The following is an 8,961-nucleotide window of genomic DNA, read 5'->3' as shown; positions in this document are numbered from 1 at the left end:
GGTGCTTTTGCTACCTAGCCATGAGCAGCACCCCTTACATCAGCCTGAGCAGGTAAGGCCTGTGCTGGAATTCTTATTGCTCATCTGAGTGCCCTAAGCATGGAAGTAAATTGTTATTTTCACTCTTTTATGCGCAGTATGAATATTAGTAGATTCCAAGCCCTGTTTTCCCATAAATGTCCCATTTCCTGCAAGTTAGTGCTCTTTCCTGTTAGTTGGAAGCTTCAAATGCTTTCCGGCAGAGGAGGAAATTTAATCTAGATCTTTCCATATTCTAGGTCAGTGATCTAACTGCTGGTTTCCAGTTTAGGATCAGGCCCTCTCTGGTCCCGGTCCACTGAAGCAGTTCGTATTAAGTGACTTCACCCATGTGCTACTTTTACTCTGCTTCCGTTGCTCCCCTCAAACCTGGAAACTGCTAATTTTATTTGTGTTACACAACTAACGAGTCTGATTCACTACCAGAACTCCGCTAGCAGAGGACAGCAGAGCGAGGGACAAGCTTTACCCTGAAGACAGGCAAATTAAACTGCTATCTCCATGGTACAGACCGAGCAGCAGAGGGGGAGATTAGGCAAGTTGCCAGAGGTCGCATGAGAAAACATCTGCAACAGCGTAAGGAGCCGAGACGCCTTGAACCCTGTTCAGAGCTGCAGACCATTGCTTTTCTTTAGCCTTATAACTAAACGGACAGGGAAAGCTTTACCTCTGTGAGCCTGGAAGGCAGGTTGTTTCTCAGGTTTTATCAACTTCGCGAGTAGTTCTGTTCATCTGCCTAGCGACGTTTCCCACTGCTGCTGCTTGCAAGGGTCTGACGCTGCCGCAGGGGAGGAAAGATTGCTCTTTGCAAAGCCAGGAAATACGAAACCTTAAGGAATCCACCAGAAGAGCTGACAGGCAGGCAGAGCATCCTAAACCACTTCAGCTCATCCCTTAACCAATTGAATTGCTTTCTAGCTGATTGGGCCCCTTATGATTTCAAATCCCAGCATACAGACAAAGTATTAAAAAAACTACCTTTTGGTCTGCATTTGTAACTGTAGGATTTAAGGTCAATTCCAAGTATGAAATCTTCACACAAATCCTCAAGATGATGGTAAAAAAAAGGTGGAAAGAAAATTAAACTCAGATGAAAGCTAGTAATAGTCTTGACTTCTGACTCCTGATGCTCTCCACAAAGTGAGAGAGGGTTATGATCCCCTCCCATCCCCTTAAAAGAGGAAATCCCAGGCAAAAGCAAAAAAATAAGAAATGTTTTTTTCTGAGGCAACACTGCCACCTGTTGTCATTGCTATAGTTTGCTCACTTTTTAATTAAGCCTCATTTTACAGCCCATCAAATGTCTGGTCAAAACCAAAACCTTCCCCTTCTCCCTCAATCCAAAACTGTTTAAATTAACCCCAGCTCTCATCTTCTGCTGAAGATACATCCCCCAGAGACAATTCAGAATTTTATTACTGGCCTTTATGCCATAAGGGACAAAACAGATTTAACTGAGAGCAAGGTCATCTCCCAGTCCATGTTCTGCAACAGACTCCTTTTTGATTTAGTTACTCTTGTCCTTTCCAATTTCTAGTTTGTAAAGTGAACAAATAACAGTTTCCTCTTACAATCAAACTTCAACATTTTTGCTGATTTCCTTGTACATATTCACACGCGCATTTTATGCTCAGATCATAAGTACTAGAATAGGCCCAGAAAAAACTAAGGGCACCGCATGGGTCCATATATAGCCCCTCTCAGTAAAACTGTGCACCGTTGCTACTCCCCTAGGCTGACTTAGCAAAGTCGGCAAGAAGGCTCATGCAGCCAACACCTACCTCCCAAGACAGACCTTTAGGTCTGCCCCTCCTGAAGCCTTCTCCTGAAAAAGCCCGAAGTAAGAAACTTCCAAAATCACCTAGCAGGTAGGTGATAGGAGATCAAGAATAGTTTCGCAGGCTTTCACCTGAAGGCACACAGGCTTTCACCTGAAGGCAGAATCTCCAGGTTGCCTGATGACCCTCAAAATGGCTATTTCTGTGGCAGTGCTGGGCTACTGCAGAGGGAGCCTGCCAGCACCACCTGCCGCTATGCTTCCGGGCACGGCAGATCGTGCTCTGAATGTATGAATGCCTTTGCACTTTGCTGACTCTTTATCTTTTACCACCCTGGGCATAAAATTCAATGGTGAAGACTAGTCATGGTGTTGAAATCAAGTACGTGTGCATGTGTTCATATATCTGTATCATGACGAAAACAGAAGGTAGGACCTTTGAGCATCTTACTCTGAGAGATAATGGGAAATAACAGGTATGTGACTAAAGGCTACTAGTATGGCCACAAGTGAATGAGTGCCATAACTGCCAAAAGCATATTCTGCTATGCAAACATTTGTGGGTTAACTTAAATTTATACATGACTAGTTCCAAGTTAAAGTGAACATATTAATATTGCTATGTGTAAGCCCTGAATAGGCAAGAAACAGTGAAGGATCAGGTGCTTAAGATAATTTCTGGAACTGTTTCTTGTTTTCTTCAGTTACTTTTGGTGCCTGGGTTATTGTACAATGAATGGTACTTAGAGATGGTCAAAAAAGTCACAAATGCAAGCCTTTCCGTATTAAGAGTCAGTTTAACTGATTGCTGCCACAACTAGAAGAACCAAGTAGCAAATCCCATCACTAAGCTAGAATTTTCCTTTTCAAAGGTAAAATGTTCCTTGCTCTAGCATTAGAAACCTTGCAGAATCATTTTTACCTTTGCAACATTTTCCATGTAGAAAAATCTCTCTAATACAAGAATGAATAATTTCAGCCTTTGATATCAAAGAAGCTGAACTCAAAGAATATGCATATTTTGAAGGGAAAAAGAAGAAAACGTACTTGTTGATTTTCTTTTTAAAATTGTGGACACTTCAGAGGTTCTCTGGAGATCAAGGTGCTGGGTTTAGCACCAGAAATTTTCTTCAGGTTTTGTGAGCCTGTTAGTGGCTTTAACTGTGCTCTAAAGAAGAAACCACCAGATCAACAAGATATATACATGGAGCAGCCCTGTGCTGTACATATTCATTAGCGGGGGATAATCATCTGGCTACGTGTCTTTTCATTTTCTGGATGCCTTTTTTTAATGGGAAAAGATATTGCAATTTAGAAAACTTTTGTGGCAGATCTCAGGCTGAATCTCAGTGGTTTTAAGCAACCTTTATCGCATGGAGAAAAGCATTTGATATGAGTAGCATGCACCATATGGTTGAATTGTAAAGTCTCCATAAACACGAGCGCCTTGGGGAGAGTTTTTTTCCTTATTATAATCACTTCTGCTTATTTCTTCTCCCTATAATTCCCAAATTCTTGCCCTTCAACATGGCTGAGCTACCAGGGGTGGCAATCAAATGCACAGCCCTGGCAAATAAACAGGAGCCTGTGGGCTGGCGGGGCAGAGGGCTGTGAAGACGTCAGGAAGCCGACTGGACCCCAGATGACCTTGTCCTCCGTGCCAGGGCCCATGCCCATCACTGAAGACCACTTGGAGCAAGCAAGCTGGCAATAACTAGAACACCAAGAGGAGACCTATCTTCATTGTATTTTTCTCTTAACCTCTCTTCAGTGATTTATTTGTCCCTTTTTATATTGGCTGTTCAGGATTTGCTACAATTCCCTCCCACACCTCACAAACTACTTCTTCTAATTATTCCTTCCATTTACCTTTGTTTTTCTAGCTTTTCCTACCACAGGAGATCAAACTCCCCTGCTGCCCTCCTACTGAGTGTGAGTGTCCAACAAGCCGTGTAAGTATATACTTATAATACCCAAGTAAAGCCATTAACTTCTAACAGGCTAACTAATATTAAGCACAGTCTCATGATGTCGTTTACTGGGCAGGGGCTAGTTTTCGTGGAGCACTGACCCCCAGGATCTCATTTCATAATCTGCTTTCCATCCCACCAGGGTGATGGGGAGCTGGCAATAGTACATGCGCATATTCTGTGCTACAGATAACACAGAGGATTGGTATTCACTGCCCGCCGTTGCCTTTAGCTCAGACTAAGGAGTTTTTACCTCAAAACTCAGGTAGCTCTATGAAAAACTGAGTGAAAATAAATTGCATCTGATGAATCATATTGTCACCACCACCTCCAAACACAAGCCCAGGAAACTAATGCTATTTTAATATTTATAAATGCCCTCTGGTGGAGGTTCTAATAGTCGATTTTCTTATTTTAGGACTTTTAGCCCAAAATCAGCTGTTCTTAGAAGGATGCTTTTTTCCCTAGAGACCCAGTCAACAAACTTCCCCGCAGCAGCAATACCTGGCTCCATCCCACAGGCGTTTGGGAACACCTTGTGCCTCAGGTAACGTGAAAGGGAAGAGATGGGGACACCGCTGCTGATGACTTGAGGGTTTGGGAAGGCCAAGTGGCGTAAAGGCCAATTATTCCCCATCTGTGGTGCGTGGACCTAAGCTTAAGCTACCCAAGCCTGCCTGGCCAGTCCTTCAACTGTGCATCTTCTGAAGAAAAAACAGCAAATCCTGCTGGGTTGCTAGCCTACCTCGGACTCACTGCCTTTCCACAGAGTAAACCAGAATTAAAGTCAAGTGTACAAATCATACCATAGTCAGACATGACTGAAATGTCCTTATCACAAACTTAGGTTTTTCTCTGTAAGGTCCCATAGGGGTAAAAGGGATTTCTTGTGTTTACCCAACGTAATGCAAGAATGTATATATACAAAGAAGCATTACGCTAAAATTGAAAGTACAGGAAGGGAAAAACAGTAAGTGTTGCGATCTTCCACTGTAAATCTACCTTTACTGCATAATAGGAATTTTTAGAATTGAAAACCATTGATAAGGGGTCAGAAGTGCAAGCTGCAACGCTACTTTGTATCAGCTGAAGACCCACTCTTATGACTTCAAAGCTTTTTTTCAGAAGAAGTGACAGAAAATTATTTTCCTACTGTTTTCTTTGAGAAATATGACATCAGCCCTCCAGATCCTTCAGTGAGAACCTAAGAGTCTGCATTCTGTCCTTTAACTAATTGAACTTATAAAATATGTTTCTATTCTTGATAACCATGTTAACCGTGACTGGCTTATTTTGCGTAAGTTGGCATGCCTAATAAAGTTAAGAAATAGAGGGCATTTTTAGAAACAATCCACATGTCAGAAGTTAGTTATACTTCCATTTTAATTTTCCGTTACAGTTTTCAACTTTTTTTTGCTCAATTTGAAAAAGTAAATTCCTAACCAAAAGAACACCCATGTCCCCAGTGTCCTCTTGACTTAATGACAACACCTAGCTCTCAAGATGATCTTAACTGCCATGTTTTTCTCAGCTTAGATTTTTTTTTAGCCCAGAAGCCAGCAGGAATATTGTCTTTTTTTAGTGTTATTTTCTTTAAAAGTCCTTCAAAGGGTATTTCAGGAAAAGTAGAAACTTGTACAAAGTATCACTCAGGCTAGCGGATTACAAGAAGCATTTTTACAAATGTCCTTGAACCTCGGAGCTGCAATTTGTCTCTGAAATGGAGTACTTCTGAAAAGTAGAGTATGATACAAAAGCACTCAGGTATTTTTTTTCCTTTCAGTACAGGAGCAAAGAAGTTGTTTTGCTTAAAAAGAATGAACCGGCTTTATCAATTCATTTACTCATTTTGATTATTCATTAATTTCTTCGTGACGTTTTAAAGGCAAATAAGAGGCACCTTGATTTTTTTTAAAGGTTCTCCAGTTTCAGTCTGTGGATTTGTCCATTACGCTATTTAAATAATAACACTACATTCACTTCAGTTATGGCTATGGTTTTATTGTACCTCATTTTCAGCTGCAAACTTGGTGCTGCAGGTGGCACCCTACGCCTAGTAAAGAAATCAGTCACCTTCAGCACAGCAAGGCCTCCCTGGTTCCCTTTCTTCCCAGCACAGTAACTGCATAAAGCCTGTATTTAATCCATTAAATAGCAAATAATGATGTTTATCTGAAAAAGAAGAATTTATTGCAGCCTTCTCACACGCAGGGCTACTCCGCGCACTTCACTGATCTGAAGTAACATGTATGAAATGCTGCCCTTGGTGCGGTGCGCCTGTTTTCACCAGGTCAAGAAAGCTATGGCTGCCATACTTGGAGTTGAAGCTTTGGGAGCATCTAAATCTTCGTGTAAATATCCAGATTTTTAAAATATTTCTCCATATGTTTGGAGGGCAGAGGGACTAGCAGTTTAAATAAGGAGGCTACTTGGCAGGCCTCGTGGATGGGGAGACTACTGCATCGTACATCAGTTACCCGAGGAGGTAGCAGCTTCCCTGCATCCCCTTTGCCTGCTGACTTCCCATGTTTGCTGAGCTCCAGAAAGAGCACCTGCTTCCTTAGATTTTATTTTCCATTTTGCATCTACTTGAGCTATTATATTGTAATCACTTCAGTGGAGGCACTCTAATACCTATTTGGAAAAAGCCTTACGCCAGTGGGACCCCGTTCCCCACTGATACCTAGGCATTATTACGAAACTAAGCATGAAAAGCTTATCAATAACAACAACATGATTGGGAAAGAAGATGTTTCCATAACTTTGCTTTTTTGCTCTTCTCCAAAAAAAGTAGCTGATTGATAATGAGCTGAGTCCATCTGAGGCTCTAATTTACCATTCTATAGGTAAAATGAAACCTGAGGAAATCAAAACCCAGATAAAAGAGTGAGAGGCTGTATTCTGATAACCTGTTATTCAGAGTTATCAGCAGGGTCTAAAAAAAGTCACTTGGAAAATAAGCAGTAAGTGTACTCATATGGATACAACGCCTCCAGGAAGCACAGCTATCAGATGACACAAACTCCGACACTGAATAAGAATCTTGGATGGAAACGAAGAAGTTTATAAGCTACACCCAAAGGTATGAAGCCCCTTTTCTCTTTCTGAAAGAGGCACATTTCAATGAAAAGCAGCTATACCATTAACAATACATAGCAGCAAATACATTCAAGGGAAAGGATGTGAAGGCTTTTGCAGCTACTAATTTGATATGATGAAAAGGTTGTCAAACGAGTAACCTGACCTGGACACAGTAAGAGGCAAGACAATGAGAAACGCACCCTCCCTATTGTAAATGAAGCATTTGGTTTTTTTGCAGACCAATCTCAAATTAAGTTCAAGGAACAAAGCAGCAAGTTAGCCTATATAGTATTATGGCTGTCAAAGATGTAACAGCCAAGCATATCCATGCTTCTGTAGCCTGTGAGTGAGTTTTTGAGAACATCGCCTTTATTCCAGCCTTACAATAGGAACCACACGGAAAGCATAACATTAAGACAAAGTCACTAACGTGCTTAAATTTCACATCCTAGTGACAAACCAGTACTAAGAAAATGCAAAGGAGCTGATCTCCCTGAATTTACAGAAACATAGCAATGGGCTCAAAGGCAGCGGTGGGGAGGAATCATCCAGATTACAGATACAGTTTAAGCATGACAGCTCTAAAGAATAGCATCAGATAACACTTTTCAGGTGACTTTCAGAAAAAAAGAAGAGCCATCAGCATCATTTATCTTTCCTTCATAAACATCATTTTACTCTGGGGAAGCCCAGAACCTTGCCAGTACCCCAATTGTCCTAAGAGCACTAACTGCCCCATCATTAAGGACTGAAGAGTCCAAGCCAAAGCCAGATTTTAGAAGGAGATCACTGGGTCTCCTCCAGTGTAAACCCACCTGCCCTCATTACACCAACCCCAAACCATCTTCCTCCTTGGAAATATTCAAAAGCCATCTGGACATGGACCTAGGCAACCAGCTCCACGTGGCCCTGCTTGAGCAAGGGGGTTTGACAAGATGATGCCCGGAGGTCCCTTCCAACCACAGTTCTGTGATTCTGTGAAACCAGCAGGCAGACTGCTTTCGACCTCATTTCTGTTTCATTCACAAAGAGCATGAATGAAATCCTGTAACAAGACCTATAGCATCACACCAGCTTTCTCCAAGATGGCTGGGTTACCTCCCCCCAACAGGCAGAGTTTTGCCTACAGCAATAACATCCATGTACCCATGCCACCGGCCCATCCTTTGCTATTTTCAGTTTCCACCACTGAAGTAATCCAGCCCCTTCCCACATTCCTATAGCCTGCTTGCCCAATTCCACCAGGTTCACACTCGCCTCATAAAGCCAGAAGTATCTGTGGGAGGCAAGCAGGCACACACTCCCAGCCAGTTGCTACCAAAGGCAGCCAGGTTTAGCTTTCTAGAAAGCACAGCCTGGCTATTCAACCACCTGCCAAACCAGACCATTGTTATTTGGGGCCTTTTCCCACTGTCGACCACATCAACCCAGTAACCAACTGCCTTGAGCACCCACAGTCCCTGCAAATTCACCTAGTTTTATTATATTTCCCTTCTGAATCCTTATCACTGTCCTGGTTTCGGCTGGGATAGGGTTAAATTTCTTCCTGGTGCTGTGTTTTGGATTTAGTATGAGGAGAATGTTGATAACACACGGATGTTTTCAGTTGTTGCTAAGTGCCCTCCTAGTCCAAGGACAGCTCCCGTGCCTACTGACTGAGCTAGGTACACAAGATGGGAGGGAACATAATCAGGACAGCCAGCCCAGCTGGCTAATGGGGTATTCCATACCATGTGACGTCATGCTCAGTATATGAATGGTAGGCGTGATCCAGGAAGTACCGATCGCTACTTGGTTATCGGTCAGCGCAGGTGGTGAGCAATTGCATTGTGCATCACTCATTTTGTATATTTTATCATTATCATTATTATTTTCCCTTTTTCTGTTCTATTAAACTGTCTTTATCTCAACCCACGAGTTTTTCTCACTCTTACCCTTCCGATTCTCTCCCCGTCCCGCTGAGGCGGGGGGGAGTGAGTGAGCGGCTGCGTGGTATTTGGCTGCCTGTCAGGTTAAACCACGACAATCACCCAGACCTTTTCTACCACCAGCCCAGCTCACATACACCAAAACCTTGGGCAGAAGCAGCCAGAG

Source organism: Calonectris borealis, chromosome 2 (assembly GCF_964195595.1).
Source record: "Calonectris borealis chromosome 2, bCalBor7.hap1.2, whole genome shotgun sequence".
NCBI lineage: Eukaryota > Metazoa > Chordata > Aves > Procellariiformes > Procellariidae > Calonectris > Calonectris borealis.
Note: the sequence above shows the minus strand (reverse complement) of the source record.